This window comes from Felis catus, chromosome F1 (genome assembly GCF_018350175.1).
Source record: "Felis catus isolate Fca126 chromosome F1, F.catus_Fca126_mat1.0, whole genome shotgun sequence".
In the NCBI taxonomy this organism is placed as follows: domain Eukaryota; kingdom Metazoa; phylum Chordata; class Mammalia; order Carnivora; family Felidae; genus Felis; species Felis catus.
The window spans coordinates 4,661,733-4,674,776 of record NC_058384.1 but is presented as its reverse complement, the minus strand read 5'-3'; the positions used below and the strand labels follow the sequence as shown (position 1 = coordinate 4,674,776).

At 50.7% G+C, this 13,044-nt stretch overlaps 1 protein-coding gene across 2 annotated transcripts in view; it reads left to right on the top strand.

Annotated features, from left to right (window-relative positions):
• The window catches only part of KIF26B (kinesin family member 26B), a 477,608-nt gene that overhangs the window by 158,735 nt on the left and 305,829 nt on the right, over nt 1–13,044 (top strand). The window lies entirely within an intron of this gene.

The window sequence follows — 13,044 nt, the reverse complement described above, 5'->3', positions numbered from 1 at the left end:
GCTCATGAGTTCGAGCCCCGCGTCCGGCTCTGTGCTGACCGCGCGGAGCCCGCTTGGGATTCCCTCCCTCTCTCAAACGTAAACAAACATTTAAGAACCACGAAGGGAAATGAATGAGTAACGGTGTAGCCCTAAGAGCAAGTGCGCTGTCAGGTTCGAGGCTCTGTGTCTAGAAGGGCCGGATGCCCTGAGGGTGGTCCCGGTCCGACCCCCCGCCCCCCCCCCCCCCCCCGCAGATGACCTCAGGCTTCTGGTTGAGCCAGCGAGGGGGTCATTCCGACAGATAGCTTCAGCTTTTGCTCGGGGGGGGGGGGGGGGGGGCCCTGAGGCCCCGGTGAATATGGTAGCCGCAGGGGAGGGCGCCCTCTGTTGGGGGGTGGGGGTGGCACACAGGAGCGCAGACGCCAGACTGGCGCACGTGCCCACGGCCACGGCCAGAGATGTCGCCTGCCCCGCCCCCCGTGACCCCTGGTCAGGGTCACGAGGCGGGAGTGTGAGCCCACCGTGGCGGCTGACTGTCTGACGGTCACGGAGAGGAGAGGTGGGGCGTCTTGTCCCTCCTGCGCCTCACGGCTGCCTTCCCCCCACGGTCGGGGCTGTTTCGGTGACGCTTGGCTCAGCTCAGTGGGTTTTCAGACCTTTTCAGCATCGATCCTTGTGGGAGAAGGGAGGATAGGAAGTCTTGCGTGACGATCCCGGGGCTCCTCCGTCCCACCCCAAATGCGCAGGCAGAGGTCTAACGATGGCTGCATAAGTTCTGGGCCCGCAAGCCGATACTCCGCAACTAGACCTCGGACTCGTTGGTCTGTCCCGTGCTCTCCGCACTTCCTTTGCCCCAGGGGAGTGTCACGTCACCTCCCTGCACCATGAGTGGACACAAGGGTGCCTCGCGGGGTCTACTCCAGCGAGGGGCACTTAGGGCCAAAGCCTCTGTGACCTCCCTCGACAAACCTCGCCAGCGCAGAGCCTGGCACGTCGTCTGCGCCACGTAAATGTGGGTTCTGCTGCAACAGGGACCTCTCTGGTCTTCTCTGTCATCGCATCGAGTCACCTCCCGGAGGAATAATGCTTCCTGTCACGCCGTTGGCTTTCCGTGTCCCGGCGGGAAACTGCGAAGTTACCGTGATGTGACATCCGGTCGGAGGCTGGAAGTGATTTCATAGCGACAGCAGCCTGGGATATGCCCTCTCCGGCCCAGGCCAGGCAGCACAGATGGAAATGACAGGCTGTGTGAGCGGTCCCTGGAGCTGCGGGCCAGCTGAACGGGGTCATGTGGACAGGATCGGGTCCCACATCAGCCCTGCCCTGCCGCGCTCGCGTAGACAGCAGGCGGCACCATCAGCAGAAGTGGGGGAGGGGGGCGATAGCACGTGTGTCCCGACAGAAGGGGATGTGAGGCTGGGGACCTGTGCCCCACGGGCGCCTGCGGGGGTCTGTGCCCACCCACAGCAGCTCCCCCACACCCACGGCCCAGCACGACGGTCGGCCACAAGCCAACATACGAAGAGACTGTGCTGTTTGGAATCCGGTATCTCCACACTGCAGTGAGTCTGGGGGAGAGGAGCTGGATTCGCTTCTGGGTTTGGAGCACCTGCCTCTGTGTCCTGCATCCGTTCTAGGACAGTGGGTGACAAGGAGTCGGGAGAGGGCTCAGGCCCTGCTTTCAACCCCAGACGACACGGGGACTGGGCCATTCTTTGGTCTGGGAGTCTTTTCCTGTGTAAGATACTTAGCAGCGTGTCTGGCCTCTACCCACTCGATGTCAGTAGCCGCCTCCCAGTTGTGACAATTGTGACTGTCTCCAGGGATTTCCGAATGTCTTCCGGGGTCAAAATCACCAGGGGTTGAGAGCCACCAGAGCAGGGAGAGGATTTAGTGAAGAGACATTCGCCTTATACCCGTAGTCTCTGGGCTGTGTCCCACGAGCCATATATCATTGTCTTGGATGACGACAAGACAAGCAGTCCCCAGCACCGAGGTTTGCAGAGACGTCGCAGTTCGTTGGGTGGGGTGGAGAGCTCCCCTGTCAGGGCCACAGTGGGGGTAGGTGCTCGGAAGGGAGGGGAGAGGTCCCTTCCCACCTGTTCCTTCTCCCTTCTCTAGCTCAGTCTCTGTTCCCATTCCTTCTGGACAGTGTGGCACAGAATCACCCGGGATGCTTGCTGAAATGCACATTCCAGAGCCCTAATTCTGATACAGGGTACAGAGTATCTGAGAACGGCCCCGGGGTCTGCATGGTATAGCTTCCCAGGTGATTCTGCTGCAGGGGGGTGGTCTGGAGGTAACGCCTTGAGAGGCAGGGATGTCAAAGCAAACCAGCTTTGCCAGCCCCCTGAGGACACTAAAATCTAGCATAAAGAAGAAAACGACAACTTGGGTACAAAGCAGAAAGTCATAAAAGTCCATAAGAAAGGTGAAGTTCTTAAATGTAGAAACGCCTTATCCTCAAGATGGATTCATTCATTCATTCATTCATTCATTCAGCAAACACTTTCTGAGTGCCTATACTATACTTCAGACATTGTCCGAGGCATCGGGGTGATGCAGTGAACAACATAGACACATGTCCCTGTGCTCACCCAGTTGATATCTTGCAGGAGGAGACAAAGAAGAGGCTCCATAACAGAGTAGTATGTTAGAAGGTGGCAGTGTTGTAACGAGAGAGCAGAGAAGGGGGTTAGGGAGTGCTGGGGGTGGTTTGCAGGTGTAATCAGGTGCTCAGAGAGGACCTCCTTTGCAAGGTGACATTTGAACACCTTGAAGGTGGTGAGCGACAGTCAGATAGATACCAATAGGAACAAGTTCTCCGTGCACAAGGGAGAGCAAGCATAGAGTCACCGAGGCAGAGTGAACATTCCTGGTGTGATCCAGGGACAGCAGGGGGGCTCCTGTGGCAGAGCGGAGTGAGTCAGGGAGCAAGTCGTAGGACTGGGGGTGGGGAGGGAGCAGGAGGCCCAGTCCTGCGGACTGTGACTTGACTCAGGTGGGCCTGGGAGGATTTTAAGTCGAGAAATGTCAGCATCAGATTGCAGACTTAGAAGGATCACCCTGGCTGCTATCTTGAGTAGACTCTGGGGGGTGGGGTGGGGGGGGGAGCAGGGTAGAAGTTATCATTACGGTTGAAATTATGGCATGGTTTCTGCCCCCTCGGCATTTACCGTGATTGTGGAGATAGAACATGTACCACTGTAACTAACAAGGAAGTATTTGCTAAGTGATATGATTAACTCGGATCAGAGAAGTGTGCTAAAAGTCAGCGGAGGAAGACATCCCTTCTGAGAGTCAGACTTCATGCCCAAGTTGGGCCTTAAGATGGATGAACAAGGTTTTTTTTGTTGTTGTTGTTTTTGTTTTTGTTTTTTAGTTCCAGGGGTATATAATTGGCATTCGGTAATCTGTATACATCTTAAATATACAAGTTGATACCTTTGGTCACATGTATGTACCCACAAGACCACTACCACAATAGTGAACATCTCTGTCACCCCCGAAAGTTTTCTCGTGGTTTATGAGGCAGGGCGGGAATTATCATGAGGACAGAGACTTGAGCAAAGGCACAGAGGCAGGGAAATGCAGGGGCTTCCTCCAGACAGAAGAAGCCCACCCTGACTATACAGGAGAGTCATACGAGGACCCCTGAGAGAGACGTCTGACAAGACAGCTGGAACCAGATTACATGGGGTTGGAAACACTGGGTCACACGGGTTAGGTCACAGGGGGACGAGCAGAGGTATTTAAGTGTGTTTTAGGGTATAGAAGAAACAGAGTTTGTCTGCTAAAATTTCATCTTTAAAAAAAAACAGAGGAGCGCCTCGGTGGCTCAGTAGGTTAAGTGTCCGACTTCAGCTCAGCTCATGATTTCACAGTTTGAGGGTTCAAGCCCCGCGTCAGGCTCTGTGCTGACAGCTCGGAGCCTAGAGCCTGCTTCGGATTCTGTGTCTCTGTCTCTCTCTGCCTCTCCCCTGCTCATGCTCTCTCTCTCTCTCAAAAATAAATAAAAACATTAAAAAAAAAAAAAACCCAAAACCCAGCAACGCCAAGCTCAAATTTTAGGTACTTTATCTTTTTGTAGTGAGTCCAAAAAAACATAGCCAAGTACATTACTGCAGTCTTTCATGCATACATAGTTCATTAAAGGAAAAAGAAGCATCAGGCAATTTCATAATTAGATAATTAACAGACTCCTTAACATCATTAAACTAATACAACTACTTAGAGATTGAAAAAAAAATCCATTGCCACCTGATAGTACATTATAGCCCGCATATAAAAATACATCTAATCTAGGGGCATCTGGGTGGCTCAGTCGGTTAAGCGTCCGACTCCGGCTCAGGTCATGATCTCACGGTCTGTGAGTTTGAGCCCCGCGTCGGGCTCTGTGCCGACAGCTCGGAGCCGGGAGCCTGCTTCGGATTCTGTGTCTCCCTCTCGCTCTCTGCCCCTCTCCCACCAGTGCTCTCTCTCTGTCTTTCAAAAATAAATAAATGTTTAAAAAATTGAAAAAATACATCTAATCCAGATAGACTTTAATAATTCAAAGGTAGAACTTTAGCATGTTACAGTAGACTCTTGATTAGTGCCTCATAGTTTTGAAGGCCTGCCCTCTAGTCTTGTGTCAGGTTGAAGGAGAACTTTGAAGTTCAGGGAAACACTTAAATAGGTTTTCAGCGAGTATCTCCTGCCCTCCCCCATCCTGAGGACTTGATCTGCTTGTGAACAGGTCCTCCTCTCCAGGACCAGGGGGTGGACCGGAGGGCAGGATTTTCAGGTTTGAAGGTAGTTAAGCGGCTAAGATGAAATCATCTTCCTTTTTCCGCCTCCTGGGCAGAGAGGTTGGAAACCCCTTGGAGACACTTGCTGGTTGGCGGCTCTGGGATTCTACCTGACCATCCAGCAGGGTGCCTTTGCAGAACTGCTCACTCCTGGGGAGAAATAGAGAGACTGAGAAATGCTTCTCAGTTGAGAAGCATTGTCTTCTCAGTTCCGTGAAAAGGAGCGACTCCGATTAGTGCACCTCTGAGCACAGAGAAGGCTGTGAGCCACACGGTCGCGCTCAGGAGTTCTACGGATCCATTCTTACTTTGGTTTCTTTGAAGAGGACCTTGACTTACCGTAATGGGAAAGATGTTAACGGAAGACCGTATGGTCTCATCTTTACCGTCTCCTCGCCTCTTAATGCCCAAAGTGTTTGCTAACTCCTCCTGGACACAAGCACGCCCTAGGATCCTTGTCACCATCGTTGCCATCATCATCGGACGGACCGAATTCATATCCACAAGGTGCGGTGTTAGATACTGAGAAGTGTGACCCTGACACTAATTGCTACCTTTACTTAGCATTTCCCAAGGACAGGGACTGTGCGACCACGTTACATCCAGTCCTCACTCGATAAAATAGGGACTATTCTCAATTCCTGTTTCCTTTTTTTCTTAAATCATCTTTTTTTTTAACATTTACTTGTTTATTTTGAGACAGGGTATGCATGTGTGTGCATACTGGAGCATGAGCAGGGGAGGGGCGGAGAAGGGGAGAGAGAGAATCTCAAGCAGGCTCCGCGCTGTCAGCGCAGAGCCCGAAGCGGGGCTTGAACCCACGAACCGTGAGATCATGAGCTGAGCTGAAATCAAGAGTCAGACGCTTAACTGACTGAGCCCCCCAGACACCCCTATCAATTCCCATTTTCACATCTAGGGGGACTTAAGCTTGGCTGAGTTGCTAAAAAATGCCTACCCATGAAATAGCTACTAAGTGGTCAAGTGGGGGCCTGAGCCTCTCCCACTTGTAACCGATCGCTTTCAAGAGAATCAACAGGGACCCTCAGTGCCATTGAGTCGGAAAAGGTCAGACACAGGGCATTAAAGAAAATGTGCGTGATTGTAGTGGAGGGACACCTCACCTATTCTCTCAAGTAATTCGTGAACTGTTCTTAATCATATTAAGTTCTAATTAAAAAGCTGCCTCTTCTTTTGAAGCAGAAAGGTCGTACCAGCCGCAAGGCTTTTTCGCACGTTGCTGCGAGCAGCCGTGTGAATTGCATCCTGCCGCCGCCGGCCTCGCGTGGGGAACACGATCATTCACGCCGGGTCCCTGCTCTCCCCGCAGAGCCGGGTAACTCAGGCTGGGCACAGTCCCTACGTTACAGGTTAATTTGGCCTCTTCTGTAGAACATCTCTGGTCGGACAGTTCACATTCTTCCTCTGACGGTTTTTTCGGTCCCTTGGAGCTCATTACCTGGCATGCGTTTCCGTGCGTTCTTGCTCACACGCGGGGATCCGTGTTCTCGGGTGATTGTCGTTACGGAGCGAGGCGCGGTTGGCGCACGAGGTGGGTCAGTAATGATGACGATGATGATGGTGATGAGCCTTGGGTCCAGACGCGGCCTGATGGGCCGGAGGGAGGTTTCACGTTACCAATGCCGGCCTGTGATTTCAGAGCCAGGCTGGGTCTGCTGTGCTTCTGTGGTTTGGTTTGGGCTCTCAGGCCTCACCTGTACCAACTCTCCACTCGCTCTTGTCCCCTCCCTCGTGCAACCACCGAACTTTGCAGAATGAGCCTTGTGTCCTCGTGCCAAGCAGAGGACACCGGTCAGGGATGCTAGTGAGAACGGCAGCCCCTGTAAGGCGGTCACCCTCGACCACGAGGGGCAGTGAGACGTCATCACTCGTCACCGTCTGATGTGTTCCCTGGCTTCCCTCCAGGGCGGTCCCATGCCTTGTTTGTGGGTCTGGGGACTCTGCGAACCGCAGCAGTAAAGGACACTGAGGTTTGTCCGTCAGTTGCCCCGGGCAGGTTCAACCAGACGGCTGGGCAGAGTCTCACCGGAGAAGGACAGTGGGTCGTCGCGACCGACTGGAGGCATCTCTTTGATCTTTCCCGTGTCGTCAGGCACGCGTGGAAAGTGAGTGGTGCAGGTCAGGGGGCTGGTGAGCATGGGAGACCATGCCATCCCAAGGAAGAAGTTTCGTCCACCAGGTGGCACTTCCCGTGCATCCTTGGACTTGATCTGTTGGCGTTCTTCCTTCTGCCTACAGCTCGTTAAGGTTTGGTCAAATCATCTGGTTCTTTCTTCTGAAATTACTGAGGCAAAGATGAGATGAGATGAGATGAGATAAAGTTAAATTAAATTAAATTAAATTAAATTAAATTAAATTAAGCAAAAATAAAATACTACTTCTCGGAGAGACGTCTCGGTCCAGATATTCGAATGTGGAGCCAGGAAGGAGGGAGTTCATATTCTTGGTTCAGATGCACCTGAGGTCTGCTGTCCGTTGTTTTGCAAACCTTCCGTTTTGCTGTTTCCGTTCCAAAAAGAGCAGCGTTGACATTGACACCTGCCTTTGGGGATAGAACTGCTAAGCAGAACACTGGGATTCTTGAGAAGGAAAGAACACTGCTGAGGAAGGTGTTGGGAGGTGGGGAGGGGGGCGGGAAAGCAGACGTTGGCTGCAAAGATTGTAAGGAGAGTGAAGGTGAATTCCGTTGATCTTTTGGGAAGCTGCCTGCAGTGGGGATCAAAACACGGCATTCTCGGAGTCCTGCCCGCCATCCCGGGCCTCGTGGGATGGCGTTTATGGAGGAAGAAAGTTGAGGAACAAAGTAGAAACAAAGTGCCTTTGAAGAACGACTTCAATCCTGACGCGCTTGTCTCCAGAGGCCTCTAGAATAATAAACCAGAAGCGAACATCAACAGGAATTTGTATGACACATGCTGGACACTGACTCCAGCTGCTGCCTCCCTCCCAGACCCAGAGGCTTTGGAGGAACACGGTCAAAGTATCCTTTTGGCTAAAATGACACGGAGAAAAACGACAACCTTGTCCTCAAAAGTGGCATTAGTGTTTATGGCTGAGCAGAGGATGAAATGGGGCGGGAAGAAGTGAGGGCCGTGAGCAAATGGCCTGCTTGGGCAGTAGTTCACACGTTCCCACCCTCGCTCCACGATCTGTGCCCTCATTAGCAGCTGTGCCCTTGGACAGTGAGCATGTTGCTTGCTTGCTGGGGGTCCAGCCCACCTGTACCGGGTAGGTTTCTCTTGTTGCCAGTGAGTCGGCCTGATGGTAAAGCAAAAACAAAAACAAAAACTCCCCAAAACAAACCCCCAAACCCAAAAACTTTTGCATATAAACATGACTTTTCTGGGAAATTAGGAGAAAGAGTCATAGATCTTGTGTTGAGGTAAGAGAATGGAGAATATATTCGAATAGTTTAAGGACAAGCCAGGGAGAAGGACGGCATCTGGGTTATGGTTGGCACACATTAGGTTCTTCAGCCAGCTAGAACAAATACGGTTGGGGAACTCTAATAACCTTAGATTTGGAAGGGTTTGTGTCATGATAATGGTATAATGGGCAACTAGCTCACTTAGACAAAATAAACGAAACATGGACCCAGCTCAACTTTGTTACTTGACTGTTTTTGCTTTGGTTGAATTCTTTTCATTCATTTACATAATTCACAAATACCTGTCCAGCCCTTACCGTGAAGTAAGCACTGTTTGAGCCACGGAGGGATTAAAGATGGAAAGAAAGAATATTTCCCCTCAAGGACCTGACAGTCTAGCAGAGAAGTAGTTCTCCAAATAGAAACTACAGAAGTAAGATCGCTCCTGGAATGCAGGTCTAGGATAGCAGGATAATGACACTATCGGATCTGCCTTCTAGTAAAATCGTCTTGGGGGGAGGTGGGTTGAGGTCAAGGCTAGAATCAGGGAGACCGTGGTGGTGTGAGAAGTGTTTACAGCTTTATCACGACAGTGGACATGAACAGAGGCACCGTAAAGGGCTCTCAGAAAGTACCATCTACATTTGGCGGTTGGATTGGAGGGGAAAGGGGAAGACAAGGAAGGTTCTAGATTTCTGGCCTGGGTGCCTGAATGGATAAGGATGCTATGTAAACTTTGATAGTGATTGTTGGAATAAGAGTACGTTTAAGGGCCAATAAAATTAAGTTTGAATTGTCAGTTTGAAGAGTATTTATTGGGGTGATGTTTTCCAGGGGGGGTATGGGATATAAGAGCTTTGGAGTTCAGGAGAAAGACCAGCAGAGACAAAAAGAGAGAATTCCCAGTCACCAGGATATAGATAGCTATTGAAGCCATGGGCTTGGATGCCATTGCCTGGGGAAGATTTCATCGTAATTTTTTAGATCAGTCTGCTAGAAGACAGTGGGGAGGTCAACCTAAAGAAAGTCATCAGTCTAAGACATGCTTAGGGGATGTGTTAGGACGCCCCTTTTCCCAAAACGCCCCTAGAAGAAGTAGAGCTGTAAAGGGGTTGGAGAACCATCTTCCAGAGTTTTCTGTGTTCCTTTCTGGCAGTGAGAAGTTGGGCACGTATTTGCCCTAACCCTCCTCCTAAGGAACGTTACCAGTCGCCCAAGTGTTTTCTTGAATTCCTCCCCATGGCAGATGTGCAGGAGAAATCATTTTGTTGCTATTTTTGAAAGATGAGGATGTTTGGGGCACCGAACCTTCACCTTCAAAGTTGAGGATGCAAATGTCGCCCAAATACCAATAGCCTACTTTTCGTACGTGCTGAAGTGAAAATTAGGACGTTCAAGATAGAGATTCAGCTTGTGCAGGGTTCCCGCTGTTCCCAGGCGATTGTTTCCCGAGCTCACAGGGTGAACGAGGACTAGATGTAGGAATGTCTTTGAAACCCAGGGACTAGGCAGCAAGCCAGACTGTGGGGCTTAATTCATTCCTTCCCGGGGTCCAGGTTTCTTCGGGCGCAAGCTGACCCCAAGGGCGCTGCCCTAGCCCATCTCCCGGGGCCACTGCAAACCTTTTTGTGCTCGTGACAGAAGAGATTGGCATGTGTGAGCCTTCCATGGCTCTGAAGCCTCCTTTTCTCTTTTCTTCCTGTTTAGGACTCCTCTCCCCCGAGCAGCATCTTTTCCCCAGTGTGTACAGAAAGCCGTGTCTGTTGACCATTCCCCTTTGAAGTTTTGAGTTGCGCTAAAATATTTATAACGTACGGACAAACCGTTGCAAAGGGTTTTAGTTTCCACAACCTATATCTCTTGACGAATTGGGGCTTTTTTAAAAAAATGTTTGCTTATTTATTTTGAGAGAGGGAGAGAGAGAGAGCACAGGTGGGGGGAGGGCAGAGATAGAGAGAATTTCAAGCAGGGTCCCCGCTTGTCAGCACAGAGCTCAACGTGGGGCTCCATTTCTCAACTGTGAGATCACGACCTGAGCCAAAATCAAGAGTCAGACGCTTAAGCGACTGAGCCACCCAGGCTCCCCAACTAACTGAGGCCCTTTGCTGATAAGCACCCGCATAGGGTTTCAGATCAAGGGTGGCTTAATTTAGGGAACGCCTCTGACATCAGCCAGCAATTGTATCTCGTTGAAGAGTCCATCTCAGCTTTCCTCCGGAGGAGACAGCAGAGGCTCTTTGCTGCTTCTGGGTGTCTGTGGTCATGTGCATTGTACTGATGGAGGGCTTTGCTGCAGCACTCACGGCTGGTTTTGTTGACGCCTCTGGAACCAGGTGGGGAGCGCTGAAATTCCGTGGGTCCCATGTGTGTTGATTGGTCCTGGACTGGAGGTGGCAGCAAAGGGTCGTGGCATCCAGGAACCAGGAAGGTCCCCTGGACTGTGAACTTGCGGGAGACAGGAATAGTTTTCACGCATCCTGAGGTCCCCAACCTAGCGCAGGGCCTGGCCAACGGACGTTCTTTGTTAAATGTTAGACGTTGAATGGCAAAACAGCAGTGAGCTGAGTGAAGAAGGTACTGCTTCAAGGGAGGGCAGTAAAAACCAAGAAGAGGGGCACCTGGGTGGCTTAGTCTGTCGAGCTCGGGTCATGATCTCACGGTTCATGAGATCGTGCCCCGCATCGGGCTCTGTGCTGACCTCGTGGAGCCTGCTTGGGATTCTCTCTGTCCCTCCCCGCTCACGCACGCGCGCACACACACACACACACACACTCTCTCTCTCTTTCTCTCTCAAAATAAATATTGAAAAACAAAACAAGAAGAAAAGGAGAAAGGAACCCCCAGAAGCAGGCTTACGCCATTTCTGGAGCATGGATGTGACTCCCCGCCTGAGCTGCAGATGTCAGACTCAAATCTAGATTCTATAGGGATCTAGAAGTGCGGACGGGACCGGACTTCTATCTGCCTCCTCACTGTGACGCCTCTTCCTGATGATTGGATTAACTCAAACGTTCTAAATCAGCCATTCGTTTGAGGCTTCCTGAAACCAAATAGTTTGGCATCTTGAAAGCATGAGCTATATGGGTTGTGGGTTGCTTTTGAATGCCCGTCTCTGATTTCTTACGCTGTCTCTGGTTACGTAGTAGAACGTGGGGATAAAGAAATGACCTTGAAACAACGAAAGGATAAAATACGGCCTGGTCGTTAAAAAATCACATTTGCAAATGACATGTACTGATAAGGGAAAATGCTCATTTTGTAATGTTGTATGAAAAAGCAGGAACCTGTGTCTGGGCACAGATGGGAGCTCAAATAAATTTCTTTTGAATAAATGACTATTGCCTAGATGAGTGAGGTGAAAACTGTGCAAAAAACCCCATGAGTCCATCGGTGAATATGACTCTTCAGCTCTGAAAAGCACGACCTAGGGTTTGAGACGTCTGGGTGTAGTCCAAGCTACTAACCTTTTTGGAGCTCAGTTTCCTTATCTGAACACCGAAGTGACAGCCTGCTCCAGAATGGTCCCTGAGGGGTCCTTTAGCCCACCGGGGGTCCCACATGCTCGGAGTTGTGATCTAACTCTGGACAGAGCAGCTGTCACCGGGAAGGATGCCACCAGGCGGGTCTCATATGGCTCGCAGCACTTTGTCAACCGGACTCGATCAACCTTGACCTCTTCTTATTATTTCCCATCATTTTAGGTGACTGTCTTGAGTTTCTGCCTCCTGAGCCACCCCTTCCTGCTGCCGTGTAAAGGGGCCTCTTGATTTATTAATCAGTTAATCAGCGCCTGCTGAGGAGCTATTCAGGGTAGTTAAACAGGGAAAACAAAACGCTATAGCACATAATCAAGACGGATCGTAATTAAGAACATCTCTCCCACCGCCGATCTTTCTTCCTGCCCACCCAGGCGCCCCCCCCCCAGCTGCCTCTCTTACCCACAGCTCATCAAGCCCCATTCAATCCTGAGGGCCCCCCCCCTTTCCCATGAAACCAGACAGTAAGTTTCAGAAGGGCAGACTTTTCTTCTAATGTCCTAGAGGAAAATGAGCCTCGTCAATTATTTGCAGCAAATTTTGGATCTCAAAAGTTCAGTCAGGCCCCCAAAATGACATATGGCTCCGTCTGTATATACACGTACCATACTCTCTTGTCCCGATTTCTCCACGGCCAGAGCCACGGAGCTGGAAGGATCTTACGGGAAGGATCGGCCATGGCCTCTGGTGACAGACGAGGGGCTCGGTGAGGCCAATTAGCTTGTCCAAAGTCACACGGCTAGTTAGTAGCAGAACTGGAATTAGAACTCAAATATTCTGGTAAACGGTTAACAGTCCTCATGCTTATTTCTCTGCGAAATCCTGTTTTCCTATAAAAATGAACATAAAGTGAATGAAAGAAATCATCCTCATCAACTTCATTTTCTGATTTCTTTTAAACTTTTATTTGTTTTGAGAGAGAGAGAGAGAGAGAGAACGTGTATGTGTGCCAGTAGGAGAGGGGTGGAGAGGGAGAGGGAGAGAGAGAGAATCCCAAGCAGGCTCCGTGCTGTCAGCACAGAGCTCAGTGTGGTGCTCGGTCTCACGAACCGTGAGATCATGACCTGAGTGGCCATCAAGAGTCAGACACTCAACCGACTGAGCCACCCGGACACCCCCTGATTTCTTTTAGGCAAGGGTTTCCGAGCTAAAGAGTTTTGAATAGTAGTTTTAGACGATGCTTGTGGGGACAGGTGTCTTGGACTGCTTGTCATGGAGGTATTTTTCTTTGAATTGGTGAGGATATCCGACACGTGTATCCAGCTTGCCACGGAGCAGATGGTCAACGGGGAATCTGCAGGGGCTGCTGGGCTTCTGGTCCAGAATCTGTTCGGTTTGGTTTCCTTCC